Source organism: Cyanistes caeruleus, chromosome 3 (genome assembly GCF_971803275.1).
Source record: "Cyanistes caeruleus chromosome 3, bCyaCae1.hap1.1, whole genome shotgun sequence".
NCBI classification, from domain to species: Eukaryota; Metazoa; Chordata; class Aves; order Passeriformes; family Paridae; genus Cyanistes; species Cyanistes caeruleus.
In genome coordinates, this window is record NC_141703.1 from 47,782,004 (window position 1) to 47,801,157 (window position 19,154).

At 37.2% G+C, this 19,154-nt stretch overlaps 1 long non-coding RNA gene across 2 annotated transcripts in view; it reads right to left on the reverse strand.

Annotated features, from left to right (window-relative positions):
- Positions 1-17,287: 17,287 nt before the first annotated feature.
- LOC111926283 (uncharacterized) overlaps positions 17,288-19,154 on the reverse strand; it is a 66,924-nt gene continuing 65,057 nt past the window's right edge. For both annotated transcript variants that reach the window (XR_015284517.1, XR_015284518.1), the window contains 2 exons: positions 18,820-18,944; positions 17,288-17,475 (listed from right to left, as the gene is read on the reverse strand). This is a non-coding gene — a long non-coding RNA (uncharacterized LOC111926283). The remainder of the gene's footprint in view (positions 17,476-18,819; positions 18,945-19,154) is intronic.

Here is a 19,154-nt window from a genome sequence, read left to right on the forward strand (position 1 = left end):
GATTCCAGTATGGAAATACAAACAGATACACAGCAGTTAGAGAGAGATCAGAAAAGGCAAATGAAATCATCTTTCATGCATTTAATTTTGAATGTGTGCCTCATTTTAATTCTCTGAAGCAGATGGACCTTTCTCTTGCGACAGGAACATTCCATGGCATTTCTGATGTTGTCCAAAAGTGCAGCCTGTTCTCTTGTGACTGAGTGCTATTTCAGGGGTCTTGTATTAATTCTTTAAAAATAAGTCACAACATAGAAAATATTAGTCTTTTTCAATATAGCCTAATTGGGACTTCAGCAATATAAGGAATTTAGGTTTTTGAACACATTGAAAGCATGGTTGGGATATGTCTGCAAACCTCAAAAATTCCCATGTGAAAAGCAAAGATTAATTGTACAGTATTTACACTTTTTCATTGATAACTAACACCATAAAACTGTACAAATTGCAATTTGTTTCTTTTTCCCACAATCCCTTTGGCTTTTAAGGGATGTTCCTCAATTAGTTGAACTGTGTTTCCTCTTGCTTGCTAAGCACTTTTGGTCAAACAAGGAATGGCAGAGGTCCACAATTAGATCAAAAGATCAATCCTAATGTACCATTTTCTCCTCACCCTCCTGCTTTAATAAAGTGGCTGCAGTTCTCCAGGGGACAACTCAAAATCCGAGTACTGATATTTCTAAATTAGCTGACTCTGTGACCTTGCTAGTAATTGCGTTAGTTTATCAATGTTCAACACAATTTATTACTCTCCAATATGTACCAAAACGTTTATCTCTCAACACTAACAATATTAAAAACCTAAACAATCTGTTGAGAAACAAAGGACTATTCAATAAGAAAGATGCATAATAAACTGGAAGTGACTACACTGATGGGTAAGAGAATTAATCTAGGAAGTAGTCATAAGTGAAATAAGGAAAGAATGTCTATGCTGTATTACATTTAGGTCACTTTTAAAATCTGTAAACAGCAGATAATTGAAACAAAACCTTTCTTTTTGTTCCATTCATCCTCTCTCTCTTTTTTTTTTTTTATTTATTTCTTTTAAAACCAGGAATGAGATACTGATTTTTTATAACACTGAGCATATTACCCAGAATCCAGTGAGAAAAATGAAGACTGATAAAACCTTATCTAAGCATTTAAAAGTCATTTGGACACATTGATCAAAACTCACTCTGAAATTAAACATATTAAATTTAGATGGAGGAAAAAAGGCATTAAGTTGATGGAACCCAATTTTTGTATGAAGCAAACAAATGGCATCATTTCACCAACCTTCTCATCTTGATCACATTGCTATGCATTATTTAAAATATGCACTTGATTTGGGTACTTAATAAGCTATCTGTAAACTTGGAGTAAATTTGATCGTGGGCAGTGCTCTTCTAGTTCCTACAGAAGGATTATTGATTTGTTTTTACTTCTGTGAGATGTCAGTTTGTGGCATTGTGCCACCAACCATGAATCAGTGTAACTATCTCTGCTCATGGTGAGATAAGAGCGATAAAGAGCAGAAATGCACAGAGTATGTGCAATCTTTTAAATTATCCCATTTACTTAGAGCTGTCAGCAGCTCAGCACTTCTCCTTGCCAGCAGCAGACATACACAATTCTGCTGTTGTGGGCATTGAATCCTCTCTCCTTTGGGGGTTTCAACTGAACCCCCAAATCAAATGGAAGAAAGCAACTGAAATTTACCCTAATCCACAAGTTAAAACAGTAAAAATTACCAATGTGATGTTTTAATTTCTGCTGTTAGAGAAACACTGATCAAGTCTGCTGAAAATTTTGAACCATAAAATCATACAAACTTCTGCATTCCTCTACAAATCATTAATCATAATTTACTTTGACAAAACCAGTACTTTGTCCCTTTTGGATTCTTTGGAACTATGCCTAGTTTAGAAGAGGTGTGGAGCAGTCAGAGCAGACCAACAGGAAAAATGGTTGCGAGTGCCTCACCTGCAGTGACAGCCACTCTGACCCTTTTGTGGTTGGAGTTGACTTTGGAATGGTTCTGTTCTCATTCTGAAGATTGCCCACCTCAGCTGTCAAAGGATGTAAGGTGGCTCCTGAAGAACAGCTCCTTCTGAAAATGATGTGGCTCCCTGCAGTCACACCACAGTGTGAATCAAGACAGCAGGTGAGGATGACCAGGGAGTTCACTTCAACAATACATTCCTGCTCTGATGTCAAACAGGGTAAAATAGATGAGCTTGATAAATACTACCATGAATTTCTTAAAACTCCTTTGAATTACATTGTTAACCACATACCATGTAATCTTCCTAAAGAACAAAGGTGTTGGGTGTTTTTTTACAACCTTCTTCATACTTTCACAGAAAAAAGTATCCATCTATTTATTTTCAGAGTGAAGAGCAGAGTCTTATAACAAGAGTAAGGGTTCCCCATATTCACATGATTATGTATTTTTCCTTTTCTGCAGGAAATTGCAAAGAAAAGAAAGCATTATGAGGAACAGTGGTCGGCATATATCCCAGTTTTAAGTGTTGCTGACAGCTCAGAGAGATCTGAGTCCACATTTAGTAAAAAAGCAAAGTTAGTTGTAATGGCACAGAACTAAATTGTATGGTGAAATTAACATCAGCTAACATAAGGTTTCTAGCATGGGTGGCATGCACTAAACCCCAGAGGTGCTCATTTTCCTTCTTGGACAGAATCTTATACAACTGACTTAGAAGTCAATAAATAGATTTTAAATAGTGAATGAATCCTATACTATAGGGAAGTGTAAAAATCTTCACAACAGGCATAGTTATTCCTTCTTTCAGTGCTCTGCCTTAATGACCTTTGTGCACATCAGTTCTTGTGCACACATGTCCTTGTTTCTCCATACTATTTTAAAAAGTAATTTATTTTGAAGAGTAAAGATTTTGTAAGATGTAATACTTCTCTATAAATCAGATTTGCACAACTCCTAGGTGCTCCAATAAATTTTTTTACATGTGTGCTAGGGGAATATTCTTTTACTCTGAGCACTTTTTTTGCTTATTTCTGTGAGTGAATAATATTTCTTTTCTAGAACTCCATCAGTTAACCATATGACATACAGTCTTCTTCATGCATCATCTTTTTATTTTGCATCTGGCTGAAGATCAGGCTATTTCTCCATCCTGTTTAGAGTCAGTTGGTCACATTAGGTTACTGTGACTGGATATAATAGGACTTGACACATTCAAGGCACATGACACATTTGAGAAATATGCTGAAAGTAAATGTGTTGTGGGGTTGGATTTTTTTCTGAGATAAAAGCCTCATGCTCTGCAATTTCAGTCTATTATTTACTTGCATTGCCATACTTTATGATCTTCTTTGGGTTGGAAAGGACTGTGTCAGGCCTGCTAAGGTCTTTCTGGGCGTCATCCCTTCCCTCCAGCGTGTCAACCACACCACATATTTTGGCAAAGTTGTTGGAAAATTTGCTGGCAGTGAACTCAATCCCACTGTCCTTGTTACTGGCAAAGATGCTTTACAGAGATGGCCCCAATACCAATCCCTGGGGAATGATAGTAGTTTCTGGTCTCCACCTGGACATAAGTCATTGGCTGCAGTTCTTTAAGTATGACCTTCAGCCAGTACCTTATCCACTGAGTGTTTCCTCCATCCATCAAATCCATGTATCTCCAATGTAGAGACTAGAATGTTATGCATACGACTAGAATGTAGGTTTGACACTGTCCTCAGTACCAAATGTTTTGAACAAGTCCAGCCACCAGGACTCCTATGAGAGAACAAAAATCATATATCCTGTGTTAAGTGCTGGTCATAGGTGGGGAGACAGAAATCCACGACTCGAGTCTACTGCTCATTAGACAAAACAGTTTGGTTTATTGTTCAGAACTTATAATGCTTGATTCAAAACTCCTGGGCTTAGATAGCTCATTGGCTGGGATCTCTCTCTGCCCAGATGTCTGGCCAGTGGTGTGCTTGCTGCTAAGTTCACATGGGGATGGCTGTAACTTATCTGGGGACTTGTTCTGGCATGAACTAGGCTAGTTGAATTGGATTCACTGTGTCCAGTCCAGGCCAGCTGTACTGTGACAATATTGTAACAATCCTGCTACATATACCTCTAGTAAAGAGTATTGTGTGGGATTCATTATACCAAACTTTAGGCAATCAGGTGAAATACTTGTGTTTCTAATCACCGCAGTGTCCTTAAATAATTCCTGTCAAAGAGAAATGAATTGTCATCTTTGGAGGGCAGCTAGGAGCTGGTCTACCTCTTCCTTTTAGTGATAGAACTAAATACTCTGGCTTTGTGCAACACTGTACAGTCTTGAACAACTCTCGAGAAAACCAATTCTTTTCTTCCTAAAGTGAGTTGCTGAGATGTTGTCTGAAGTGGTCTTTGAAAATAGATGTTTGGAAGGTTAAACTGATTCAGGATGATTTGTGCAAGCAGGGTTGTTCATGAGTTGCACAGTGTTTGTGTCCTGCTACGTGCTATTAACCAGTAAGATTTAAAGGGATACAAGGTCACACAATAGTTTCATACAGCTAGTTGGTTTTGATGGTGATAAGACCATTAGAAAGTATGGAAGAACCAGCATAGTTGTTAACTGGTATATATCGTTTGGGGAATTAATGAAATCTTCAACTCTGACATTTCTAAAAGCTGGCTGGACTAATGACTGTCAGGAGGGATTGAGTAAAATTCATTCAGCCCTGCCTTCAGTCATATCTGTGCATCTATAAATGCATTGACTCACTATGTTGGAGTTCTTTCTAAAACCTGTCTCTTATTAATAGTAAAATAAATTGCAGCCTGGGTAACCTAAAGCTTGACTTGGGGAGTTAGCATTATATTTGTGAAAGAGATTGAAAAATAAAGTAGCACTTTGTGGATGTATGAAAGCGATTTTGTTATTCTTTTTATGCAGAAACTGTAGCAGATAGTGTAGGTAGATTTATATTACTGTACCCTTGCCCAAAGCATGGGTAACAGAGATTGATTTGTGTTCCAGTGCTGAGAGCCAGCTACCTCTGGAACTAATCTGAACATCTGCATCCCATTGTGTTTTTCCTGGATCTCTTTTGGAGTTCTGTGGTGTCACTTCTATAAATAGTGTGCGGTGTGTCTTTTTTTGCAGGTGAGAGAGTGTTGAGTTGCAGTTTTCAGGAGGAGTGTGAAACCACATATCCTGGGATTGGGTAGGGTGTAATATCATGTGAGAGGTCTACGACTGCAAAATTTGCTGGGGTCATGCTGTAAGGCTGTAGGGGAAGAAAGAAGCCAAACCTCTCCATTCTGCAATCCATGTAGAGCAACGGATCTCTTCGAAGGCAATTCAGACAAGGAACTCAGACATCCTTGTGTTCCTCCTTCATCTTCTGCCATCCACTCTGCATGACTGGAAAAGGTCTGGTCATTCCTAGCAGACATTGGAGAATACTGGTTATGTTCATTGTGTCCAAAATCAGCAATTCAGTCACAGATCAATAGATTTTGGGGATGGTGTTTATTGGGAATCGCTTCCTAATCACAGATGCTAGTTCTGTTTTCTTTCTTCTGGTTCTTGTTTACAAGTTTCTCCATTATGTTCCACTCATGTCAGATCTACTGGGTATGACTCACTGAGACTTAAATGTGTTTCAGGATTCAGAGATGGAATTGCTGGCTGCATGGATGAGGGAGTGGCTCTGCTTCTGTGGAAGTCAATGACAGTTTCACAGCTGACTTCACTTGAAAGAGGGCTCAAATCAAAGTGCTTTTGAAATACCCTACATATTTAAATCCCTCCACTCCTTCTTCATGAACTTGATTTTCATAATAGTTTTACTTTTCAATTGGGAAGACATGCTTACTATGTCCACGAAACATTATAACAAAATAATTTAAAAAATAAATTCTGTCTGTGTTCTTTTATCACTACTACAATTTATAAATCATTTCTACTATTGCTTGAAATCTGTACTGTCTCATAATGTTATGTCTTGCCATTGGTTCATTTTGTCACTTTCCTGAATGTATAAACGTGTGTGTATATATATATATATGTATGTATGTATATACATATGTATATAATGAACTTCATACTTTGGAGTGCTTACTACTGAGCTATTTGTAAAAGAAACCAGTATAAAATCAGAATGAATCAACTATTTAAGAACAATTCTTGATACACTAAAATACTAGCCCTGCAAAACTCATTCACTTGTCTAGTACCATCATATTAAAAGCAAGATGACACGCAGCATTCATTTTCTTCTGATGTAAATAAAAGTGTAACACTGACACATTAGTGGCACTAGTGATTAAAATAATATGGCTGAAAGCAGTGTTACTTTTTGTGTTAATTGATAAATAGCTAACACAGTTCAGGTACATTCACATTTCTTCCTCCCAAAGAAAATGTTATGTCATAGCCTATAAGGTTTTTTTATTGGTCTCCTGAGAATCAATAAGAACATCCTGAATAAAGCCAGAGCTAAACTGCCAGGGAAATCTTGTAAGTGCTGCTGTCTGTTGGTCAGATTGTGGAATGAGAATGAAATAGTTGAGTTTGTGCCCACGGTGGGTACACAAGCTTTCTCCTCTTCACCATCCTTGCAGCTCATGCCTCATGGTTAAGCTGTTAAAGTTCAGATGTTTTATTGTTATGGGGGTTACAGCTGCTGCAATTTAACTGAAAAATAATTGGATTAATTACTTAATATATTTAATACATTACTCAACATGTTGTAAGTATCTCACTATAGCTGAATCTGTCTGGATGGTGAAATCAAGGCAGAAGGTCTTTGATGTCTTGGGGTGGTGTGCTCACTTCAGACTCCATGTGCCCCCAGGACTCAACCTTCTCTACTATGCTGACATCTGGCATCTGGCACCTTAGTGTCACAAGACACAATTTTTTTCTGTGATTTGCAGGAGATGAGCTGACAGACCCCAAGTCAAATTCTTTTCTATTTATCTGATAGAATGGTCAGCTAGATCAGGGAGACAGCATTGCCTTGTCCCAGGTAAGAACAGAGATTCAGTTCTCATGGATGGAATCACCAAGCTCTTTGGACTGGTCCAGCTAAGGAGGAAATCATATAGGTTATGGCAGAATTTCTCTAATGTAGAATTAAGCAACACTCTCCCTTCTTCAGATTAAGATGATCATATTTTAGAGGAATCATGGGGTCTAGGGATTCAAAGTGCTTTAAGAGCAAGTCCTGAGATGCACACATGTGAAAGTAAAAGGAAGATGAAAAAGCCTGAAATGCCAAGGATGTTGGCTGAAGACCCAGTTTTCAGTTGATTCTGCCTTCATGTCCAGTTCACCCATCATTTTCCAGATCCTGTTTTAAAACATAGCCTTCATGCAGGAGGTTCATGGGTTTTTTTTTTAAATGTAATTGTTGGTTCAAACATTTAACATCAGGATCTGTGATCTACTTCCTAGTCCAGTGAGCTTATATATATACGTATGTATATGTATATATATGTATATATATATGTATGTGTATATATATGTATATATTTATAAAAATAACATGAGATAGGACAATTTGAAGAGATAAAATTGAGAGAAAATACCTGAAAATCTGCTGTAGCAGTGCACAGTGTTCTCCCTTAGAAAGGAGATGGTATTTGGATCAAAATCACTCCTTCTGATCAGAGGAAGAATATGGACTTCACTATCCCTGAAATACTGAAAAAGATAGTAGCATTTCACCTCAGTTTACTTTCAAAAATGACTGGCTTCATGCCTTAACCAAATTGAGAGCTCAGGATCACAGGTAAGAGATAGAAATAGATCTCTCTTCATCTTAGAATTAGGCATAAATTTTTCAGGCCTAATGCATCCTTCTCTTCACTAGTTCTCAACTACTTCAGTCCTCCCCTTTCTTCATACAACAACCTTCCTCATATTTTGCTTTAAACTCTTTGTATGTCAAGCAGAGTGGCCCAATTCAGAGGTGCAAATATCAACTGGTGTAAAAGCCAGTAAATGCCCACATGGAGTTAGCCCCTGCCTCACTATTTTTTCAGATGGAGAGCAGGATTCAAGAAAACTGTTAGCACACAAAATACTGTCTAGGAAAATCTCAAGACTTCTAGGAGGAATTTCTGTTCAGAAAAAAAGAAACTTCATCCATCCCTCTGATGATCGAACTTTCTGTAAGTGGTAGCTAAAAAAGAGATTGCAGATGGAGTTTTCAATTGTTTATTTTTTTCTTTTAATGGATGTGCTATCTCAGCCACTATGCAACAGGTTGCAGAGACTGGAAACTCCCAGTTACTTCTAGGAAAATAGGAGCTGTGCTTTGGGCTTATCCAACATCAAAATACTAATCCCAGGGGAAAAAAAAAAAACCAACAACCCAAACCCTAAATCCATTACTTGTGCATATCAGAGTGGTCCTTCTAAATAAGGATAAATTTGGAACTAAGTTTTTTTTGGTTCATCAGTCTTCTGTCTCTGAATTGGGAGCATGACTGGGGGGTCTTCATATTCTTGTAAGGGCATTGTAAGATGGCATTCATCAACATTTGATCACTGCAGAGATGAAAAACCTGATGACAATGATAGTTATATCTTTAGATCAGTGTTTGAAATTTGAAAAGCAAATTTTTAAGCACAGTTTCACCCCGTTAGTACTTTCAGCAAAGTTCATATGGAACTTAACGTGCATGCATTTACTGCTCCTTGCTATTGCAGGGTGTTACGAGCAGTTGCTGTGCTCCACTCAATGAGAGGTGGCAATTTGGCACCACAGAGTTACCTCAGAGAAGCATTGTAGACTGTAATTACTTCATGTTTGCTTTTGTGTTGTGACACCACCAGGTGAGAGGTGTTGGTGGCGTGCATGGCATAGTTGTCATTAAATATAACCGAGCTGAATGTTTGATGAAGTGAACAAAAGATAAAGCAAACTAGGCATGCAGTCAGACCTTTAAAAACAATCTTGATGTAAATGAGGAGAGGCTTTGTTAGTAGATCAGCAGACTGCAGAACTGTTCAATCCCCAGTTTGCAATGAAAGCCTTTCATGCTATGCTACTGTAGCATGATAATTTTTATCCTATGGTTTTATTGCTGAAGCTGTGATAGTGTGTGTGCATTTATGCATTCCCATACAGGCAAAATCTGTGTAATGAGATTAATGAAAACAACAATAAATATGTTTTTTACATCATTCAGCTGGCAAAAAATGAGGATTGTATCTAGAAATGCATTAAACCTACAAAAATAGATTAATTTTAGACCATTTATTGCTATTATTTTTATTGCTATTATATTTATTTCTAAGGCTTACTAGACTTCATTCTTTCAGACAAAAACATGCATATCAGCTTTGCTGTGTGATTGCCTTATGGGCATAAAGCTTTGCATATTTACTGCCCATGAATCATACAAGTATGTGAAATCCAGTGAAGATTCAATTTTTCCTGCTAGATGCACCTCTAGCCGTTTAATTAAAATATGTATTATTAATAAAACTAGATTTAAGTCATATTTTTTACAGATATGACTGAAACATTAAGGGCAAATTGTTTGATACTTTCACAGTAATTTGCTTTTAATGTTTTGTGCCTTAATCAAGGTAATCCTGGGATAAGGTTTGTACTGCTCATGACTTCAAGATGTTCAAGTTACTGAAAAGAGATTTAAGAGTTTTCTAAGACAAAGTCACATTTACGTATGAAATTGGCTTCAAATTTTTGCTACAGAGGGAACCCTACATATCAGCAAAATGCAATAAAATGTTCCTATTTATAAAACTCTGCTTGTTGCACAGATTATATTATTATGTCTCTATTATATCCATCTTCACTGAATAAGTGTCAGATTATTGTTTTATTTCAAATCTTGTGATGCCATAGATGTTACAGTGCCCTGTTCACTGAATTTATCTTCCAATTCCTGGTGAATTTCCCTGGATCTCCTCTAATGGTTGGTATGTAGATATATTGGTAGCTGTGGTGGTACTGTACCTGTTGGTAAAGGATCAATAACACTCTCAGCTTCATTTTATCCTGAATACCACTGAATTCTGCATAACTGTGGCTGTTTGTGTCTAATGAAGCTTTTGGCAGCAACAAGCTTATTAACTACTTTTAAGAGTTTAATTTTTAATTTTTAACTTCTAAGCTATTTTATAATCTTAATGGAAGTGTGGCTAGTGGGAGTCTGAGAGGATATCTTCCCTAAGAAATGGGTAAAATGTAATTAAACGTATCATTCAATTGTGATAAAAAATTGCAGATGTGAAAGTCTTATGTAAATTTGCCAGAGAGGAAGCAGTGATGAAGGGAATAAAAGGAAGAATTTCTATATTTTATATTCAGCTTACTCTCTTTTTTTGGCTGTGAAGAATCACCCTATTCTGCACAGGTCTGTTGGAATCTATGGTATTTAATTGCATCACATATTACTGAAATCGCTGCACACCAGTAAGTTTCCTGGAGATTACAGGTGTACATAACACTTTGACAGATGAGAAAAAATACAGGAAAATCTCTGAGATGTCTCCAGAGAGGAAACTACAGCTCTGTCATGAAACCAACCTCCAAAGAACTCATGAAAACTACAGGACAGAGGATTCCAGTTTTATCTCAATTTAGCTTCAAATTTAAAAAATTGGAGAAACAAATGTAAATGTTTGCAGAAAAACCAAATTTGAGAGACAAGAACAGAAAAATTATTTGTATTCTAAAGCCTTTGCCGCACAGTTATAGAACTATAGAATGGTTTGGGCTGGATAGGTCCTTTAAAGATCATCTTTTTCCCACTCCCTGCTATGAGCAGGGACATTCAGGCAGATCAGTTTTCTCAGAGCCACATCTAACCTGACCTTGAGTGTTTCCATCAACGGGTCTCATATTCAAACATTTGTACACAAATATATACTTAGAAGAACCTTTATTTAAAAAAGGAAAGTCAAGGTTACTATCTAATGACTTCTGAAACAGGGGCTTTAAGAAAGACTCATAAGAATGACAGTAACATTTTAAGAATAGCAGTGCTGACTGGTGGATCTCTGGTCAAACATTTATTTCCATAAATAAAAGGACAGAATACATTCTCTATGTGGATAAAGTATTATAGAATTACAGTCATCCCAAAGACAAAACGTATTCCAGAGAAACCAATTTGATTTGTTAGTGGCAAATTGTTCTTTGCTGCAGGGAGTCACACAGTAAGAAAGCAAGACACAGTCTTGGAAATTTGAAACTGTGGTGCAGATTAATCACAATCAGAAGTGGTGTTAAAATGATACATATTTGCTATATAAGTGTGTACACTACACTAGTATATTAACATTACCAAATTTTGTAAAAAAATATAAAATACTTACATGTTTTCTCAACTGACTTGTTTAAAGGCAAAACACAGAAGGCATTACATTTATACATAATACACTGCATAAATACCATATCCCCCACATAATATTCTTAAATATATATTCTAACATTCTTACTCTAAATTCAAGAGACATTTAATGTGTCATATTAGTTCCTATCCTTTCTGTGTTTCTGTGTTTGAATGATTAAGTTGATCTCTCATGGGTGCTCAAGGATGGTGAAGATTATAATCACATGCTAACACCTTTTCAGGAAATTTTAAAATAAATCTTTCATGGACATTTATTTTTGTATTTTGTTCTCATAGATGTTGAAAAGCAAACCTCCTTCTTGATTTTTACTTTCTGCAAAAAACAGTCTTCAAAATGGACTTGGTTAGAGTACAGAAATTACACATTTCCCATTCACAGATCACCCGCAAAAAAATCCAAATCACTCCTTTAGTAGCAGTGCATAAATTAAAAATTGGATCAATTTGCAAATGTTTGTGCTATATTTGGGGATATTGGTTAAACAAGCAAACAAAAAAAAGTTCAATTAATTATATATGTTCTGTAAAGAATCCAAACCTACTTTATGCTTGATTTGTCATTGTTTAAATTAGTGTAGAAACTTCAGACTTTTCCAAAGCAGTAAAAATGTTACTTTTCTATCAAAAGTATAATATACATGATATCACAAAGAACCAAGGCCATTCTAATCACACCCATCAAAGATTTTTCTTTCTATTGATTTTTGCCCTGGTTTAGAAGAGACATCCTACTTCAGGTGTCCCTACAGTCCAAGTTTTCATTGTGAAATAAATGTAAGAATTTGATCTCTTATATCAAGCTATCTCCTTAGCAGTAGAACTGAAAATACAGTGTTATTTTACTGAATATGAGTAAGGCAGAATTATTAATTCAAACTACTATTTATGACTTCAGGAATTGACTTTGCATACTGATTTACTTACATATTTTGAAAATTCTTTTATCTCAGAACTTCTGTTTTACAATATCTAACGGTTCTGGTTTTTGACACAAATATGATACGTGAAGAATCAGATCCTACTTATCTGTTAAATTCATCATTGTGCTACCTGGAAACTTAGGCAGAAAAATGAACTTTTAAAATGTGCAATATTCTGAGTAAAACTAGGCACACAATATATTTCACCTTTAATATGACTGTCAGATTAGCAGATCTACTTAATTCTTGCTGTTTTCCCATTTATATTCTTCCAGTACTAGTCTAAAGAAAAATAATATTTGATGTTTAATTTCTTTCCTACACTCTTTAACCTAACTGCATGGGAAATTGTAATTAAGAACCAGCACAGCAAAGAATAGCTCAAAATACTAAAATGACACTGAAATACATGGTGAATAATGACTGCTCCTTCTCCAAATGGTGTTTAGCTTTTAATATCTGCTTATAGATGGAGAAGGTGTGCAGCAGTTGGAAGTTAGGCAGACAGCAAGTAAAATTTGGCAAAAGAAGTTGGGATTCCTCTACCTGACTATAGATGTCTACATCTTAATAGTCCTTTCTAGATCCAGTGGAAAAAAAGAGAGGGGAAAAAAAAAAGGCACTTCCAGAGTGCATTTAATTTTTCTTAAAGAGACATCTATTTTAGGTCAAATGAGCAATGCCCCAGAGTAACTTATTCAGACACTTCCCTGTAGACACTTATATAACAGACATGTAGAGCCAGATGGAAACAATATCCTGCTTTCTCTTCATACAGGATAGAAACATCTTCATTTTGTTCAATATTTTTACGTATTTTCTTGAAAAAAGGAAAGACAGACTCTCTCACAACCATTCACATCTGGAAATACAAGTGAGACCAGCTGCAGGGAAAATCTTTGCTGGGACAGAGGAAACTCCACCCTCTTACGAAGGAGGGGTGGGTGTCTCCTGTATTTTGGATTTTGTGCAATAGCCCCTGTAGCTCATTTCTCTTCCAGCAGTGCACTGCTGAGAAAGCAGGCTCCACCATGAAGTCAGCTGGCCAGAGAGGCTGTGCCGTGGGCCAAGGACTAAAGTGGCGTTGGTTGTTCATGTTCAGTAAGTGGAAGGCATTTGCACATTGATGAAGAGTTACTGGTCACACACAGGTATTGGCAGTGAATACACAAATCAATATACACACTATTTCTGCTTGCACAGCAAATTTTATTACACTGCTTGTATTTTGAACCTCTGTGAGTGGTTTAAAAGTGGTTTAGAACTAATTCACAGCAGGAACAACTTTCTGCTCTAATACAACATACTTCTGGTAAAATCAAAGAATTTCCACTCCAAGCATTCCCAGATAGAAAAAAACAAATGGTTCCATCAATAGTGGAATTAATAAGTTTGTTTTCCATTGGGTTGTTCTCTGTATACTTCATACCTTTCTACTGCAATAATCTTCTGTCCAGGTGACACTCTGACCATAATACCTTACCTGTCCCACATACAGTGACAGCTCCAGAGTAACCTCAGTTCACATTGTGCTCAGCCTCTTTGCCAAATCATTCTGTGGATTGTCTCTTAAGTCCTGCTGCAGAAGCATAAGATTCATCTCAGCTTTGTCTGCATTGTACATTCATGCTTGTTCACTGATCAAAAACTAAGGTACATATGGCTCTCCCTGTTCCTTTGAGGGTGGACTCCTCCATTATTTCTATCTCTCTTTCCTCACTGTATGAAACCCAGCATATTAATTACATGTTTTTACATACTTGAACTTAGATTCAAATGTCAGAGGCCAGCTGAAGGACACATTTTAGATTAACGCATGGCAGTGTTCTCCTGGGAGAATGGGCAGGTCATCAAGAGAGTTCTGTGGGATGTCTGGTTACCACCTTTTCATCTTTTCTTATCATTCTCTTCAGCAGAGCCACTCTCTGCCTGTATCTTCCCAGTCATCAACTCAAAAAAAACAGCTTTCCATGGGCTGACAGACCATTCAATGGTTTCCTTAAGATGCTGAGTACAGCAACTTCAAGAAGCAGTCATTAGGGCTATATTCCATTTTGTCTGTGGTGTTATGGAGGCTCTATGAAGTCAAGTATGCTCATAATGAGATTCATCTGAGCAGAAGTAGATACCTACCTCAAGATACATAAATATGAGACAGTGACTGTAGGCCTCCCACATATGGAAATAAATCAGTGTAATTATTCTAATGCCAGCACCAAAAATTATCTATATACAGAAGTCTGGGAGAGCTTTTTTTATATTACTGGCTCTGAGGTGCCTCTAAGAGTCCCTTGCAAATTTAGCTAGCAGGAATTCAATTCTGGCTGTCTTCAATTTTTGTATAAACTGAGTCCAAGCCCCAGGCAACATAAGAGTCTTGTTTTTCTTTGTGGCAGGCAATGCAGAAGAACTCCTAGGAAGAAACTTCAAGCCAATTTTTCTGACTAGTACTGGCCAGGTACCATCTCTTACCTTGAAAACATTCCTGAGGAGCAGAATCACATAATCACACAGTCATTTAGGTAGGAAGAGAGCTCATGGGAAAATCTGAGTAAAACGCACTGCTCAAGCAGATTCACAAGACCATCTTTCCCAGGACTGTGTATCTCCTCAGGTGGAGACTTCAATATCTCTGGGGATCTTGTGCTAGTGTTTGACCACCATCACAGCAAACGTGTGTTAGTCTAACATCTAACATTATGTTAGGAGATCTTAAATTGTAATTAAGTTGGGGGCTAAAAGGAAATAAAGGAACTTAATCTGTTTTTTGTTTTTACAGGAAATGCAAAAAAGCAGCAGGTATCTGTTTATTATTGGCTCCAAGTTTTAGAATTTGCTGCTAAAAAGAGTGAGAAAGCATTAACAGAATTCCCTGAGACAAAGAAATTCACAGTGTCATTGAATCCAAAAAATATATGTGTGATGACCTAAATGTGAGAGAATCATAGAATCACAGAATAGTTTGGGTTGGAAGAAGCCATAAAGATCATCTAGTTCTAAGCCCCCTGTCATGGCCAGGGACACCTTTAATTAGACCAGGTTGCTCAAAGCCCATCCAACCTGGCCTTGAACACTTCCAAATTTGGGCCATTCACTCCAAATGAGAGAAAGAGTGGTAGTTCCAAGACCTTAGGCTTCCATCCAGAGCCTGGCCATGTGTGTTTCATCAGCATGTGGCTTCAGAAGGTGGTTTTGATGATGCAAAGAAACAGGTGTGCCTCCTTCCTAAGGATATGTCTGTGTGTCCTGGATCCAGGGTTCCTTTTGGAATGAAGCTTCTGGACTGCCTGTTCTTCATGTGGCCACAAATTGCAGTGTTCCCAGTGGTAAATTATTACCAAGATGTGTCCAGCCCAGTTATCAGCCAGTAAATGCAGGTTTAAATCTGTTACTTACTGCAAGCATTGTAGCAGCTGTCACTGCACTCATCTCTGGACCAAAGAGCTTCAGTCGAAGAATCCTGAACTTTTTGTTGTATTTCCTTGTGTCTGACATTTGTTAATTTTTCATTCCCTATTGTAGCTAGGAATTACTAAATATTAAGTTTACTTTGCACTTGTTTGTTTATAGAGTAACATGGTAGAAATTCCTGTCCTGTTAAAGTGTTGATATGTAGAATTCATGACTGTTATGTCATCTGCTCTCCTGAGGTCACTGAAGATGCACCCACACCAAAAGAGTAAGGGTTCAGTTCTGCAAAACCTTGGAAACTGCTCATTCCCAGAGGATTTCGCATTCATCATAGGGGAGTTAAAAGCCTTCTCTGGTGAATAAGCCCTGATATCCTGTTGTGTCACTGGATATACTCTGCAGTCCAGAGCAAGATTTACAATTTGCAGAAGATTAAATTAATTTTCCTCCCATAAGAGTTCAGGGACAATTGATCATTGAACCTATGGATGTTCCATCATTTTGGTTTTCCTTTGTTTTCCCCCACTAGGAGGCATAAACACAAATAAGAATTATATGAAAATACTTTTCACAGAGAACTGCTGAAAACAGAAAGAGCACACTGCAGTAATGGAAATGCATCAGGTTAATGTCATTTTTAGAGTTTTCAAAGAAAAAAGCTGGACAGCTTTAAAAATAAATAAACAGAACTTTGTTTTAGAAAGAGGATCTTAACTATAAAATCATCACTGTGTTATCAGAGAATGACAAATACCCCTAGCAAATGCCCAGCTTTATATTTCTTTAATAGCTGGAACTACTGAAAAGCCTGAATTGGGTCAGAGTGCTTTTAACCTGGCTGAAAAAAATCTAAAGATGGGATTGTTCAATTCTATCAATTCTTCATTTCCTATTACCAGAAATCCTGTTTGGGGGTTTCAATATATGAAAGGTAAAAAGATCACGAGGCAACACTGAGGCAGGTAAATATTGACAGATCCAAAGCACACACCAGTGTCCAACAGAGGCTTAAAACAACTGCCTGTGCTGCTCAGGGACCAAGTCAATCCTATGTACGGGAGCTGTCAAGGTAAAACTTTCACAGTTTTCTCATTTTTGCTGTATAAATGTGTTCCTTCTATTAGATTTCTTTATCCCTTTTAGCCTTTCTAAATGACAATTAACTCTGCCTACCCTATCAATAGCAGGTAATTTATTTGTTTTTACAGCTGAGCCTGACTGCCATTGATTTTATTGGAGTAATTTGCTGGAAATGATTTTTTAATGTTAGATTTATTACAGAGGCACTTCATTGTCCGATAAATGAAGTAAATTGTATTTTAAAAGTAGCAAAATTAAAGAACCACTGAAATTTGAATGAGTTTTTTACTAGCACATTAGTTCAAAAGGTCCCTTATGCATCTCTTGTGTGGACCCCTGTTTGCACACAAGAGATTTTATTCTGGGCTTGTATGGGCTCCCAAAAGCACAAGCCTAAACCACACAGAAGCAGACCTGGGTGCAGTAGTGACTCAGAGATTGTGCCCTCCCTGCTCACTCCACTGGTACTGTGTGAATTCACCCAGCTCAATGGGACCGATATTCACTACAAAGAAAGATATTGAAAATGAGACTTTTAATTTATTGATGTATTTCTCTTTTTATTGGCTGTCTTCCTCAGTTTTTAAACCTCTTGCTTACTCTGTTCTAACCAGCTGCAGTTGGGAGTAGGATTTGTGACTTGCTCACCTTTTACATCTGCTCTCTGTAATGTTTCAATTGCTCTGCATAAAGATGCTGCAATCCATCCTGGAGAACAGTAAATTATAGATTATCCCCTCTACCTCTCAGTGCAGTTTACAGTAAGATTTTTAGCTGAATGTGACATAAGTTTCCATTGTATTTAGAGTAAAACAAAAGGATTTGTTGTTTTGTGTGCACTTCATTTTTCAGGCCCTTTTGTGCATTGAAAGAATGGCCACACTATACTGTACTAAGAAAAGTACATTTTCAAGAATTCCTTCTGAGGGACAGCCTCTCTGTGCTGTCCCAGTGAAGAGCTCTGCCTTCAAGACATGATTGCAGCCCTGCAGGATGTGCAATGGTGCTGAGCAGTACTGGCACATCCTGCACTCCAGACTAACACCTCCCTCCCACTCCCACCTCCGCACTGTGGGACTTACTTATGACACTTGCTGCCACCGTATCATTCACGTCACTTAGTAAAACTGGTGTAAACATAGCTTTTATCTGCCTTGTTCATTTAAATTGCAAGCTCTTTAGCACAAGGATTGTCGCTAATCTGTATCTGTGCAGTGTTTAAAATGCTGGACACAAAAAGTGAAGGGACAGCTTGCAATTTTTTTGTGTGTGCACTACCAGGATATAACATTATTCTTAATAGTAATAGCAATAATAATAATAATAATAATAATAATAATAATAATAATAATAATAATAATAAATACGGTAAGAATGGCTGCAATTATAATGATTTGCATGAATAAGAAAGGCATCCCTTTTCTAAATTTTCATATTTTTGTTTAATTGTAAGATGATTTTACATTTCTCAAGGCAGACTGCAAAAGTCAGTCTTGTAAAAGTTGTGTTTAGACACCCAAATAAAAATATCGCGTCAGCATTCACAGTGCCTTTTATTCAGACAGGGTCCTGAGTGCTCTAACTACTAAGTTTTTGCAGTTAATGGCAAAGATGCTGTTAACAGTTTAAATGTTTTCTTGGTCAGGTGCCTCTGAGACCTTTATATGACACTTTAGAAGAGAGGGTCCTCTTAGAATCCTGCTACAGTTTTTTGTTCACCTGTCTCCCAAGCCAGCATAATTCTGCTCAAACAGAAAACTGATGCCCAAGAGTTTTACAGATAGAAATTGAATCTGAGCAATTTGGACCTGAGGGAAATGCCAGCACTAGTGAGAGCTGGTTGTTTCTCTGAACTTCTACAAAGGATCATATGAAAAATTAAATCTCAGGTATAATTTGAGAATAAGGGATAAGTCTCTGATATTTTCAATTTGAACAAAACTGTGAAACAGCATCCCAATTGAGTGTGTAAACCATTGGAGCTACAAATCTCTTGCTGATCTGGGAAAGGAAAAACAGGTTTTTTTAGGTGTTGTGGTGGTCTGGACATACATGCCTCTGATCTGTCAGTGACTGATGAAGTTCCTGATCTCCACATTCTACTTTGCCCTTCTTCCAGGTTAGATTGGATATCCCTCTGCTCAGTTTTCTTCTGAGGATCCTTGATGCCCACCTGCCTGGATGTTGCATAAAAGTAAACTTATTTCTGACTGACTTGTCTGCTGCTCTATCAATGCATCTGGAAGAATTGTGTGCTCACAACTTTTGTAAATAAGGTGACTCTAACATTGAATCTGACTTTACCCTAACTTTTGACATCTAGGTATGAATATTTCTAGGTTTTGCAGGTATTCATTGAAAGTAAAAAAAACAAAGCAAAACTATGA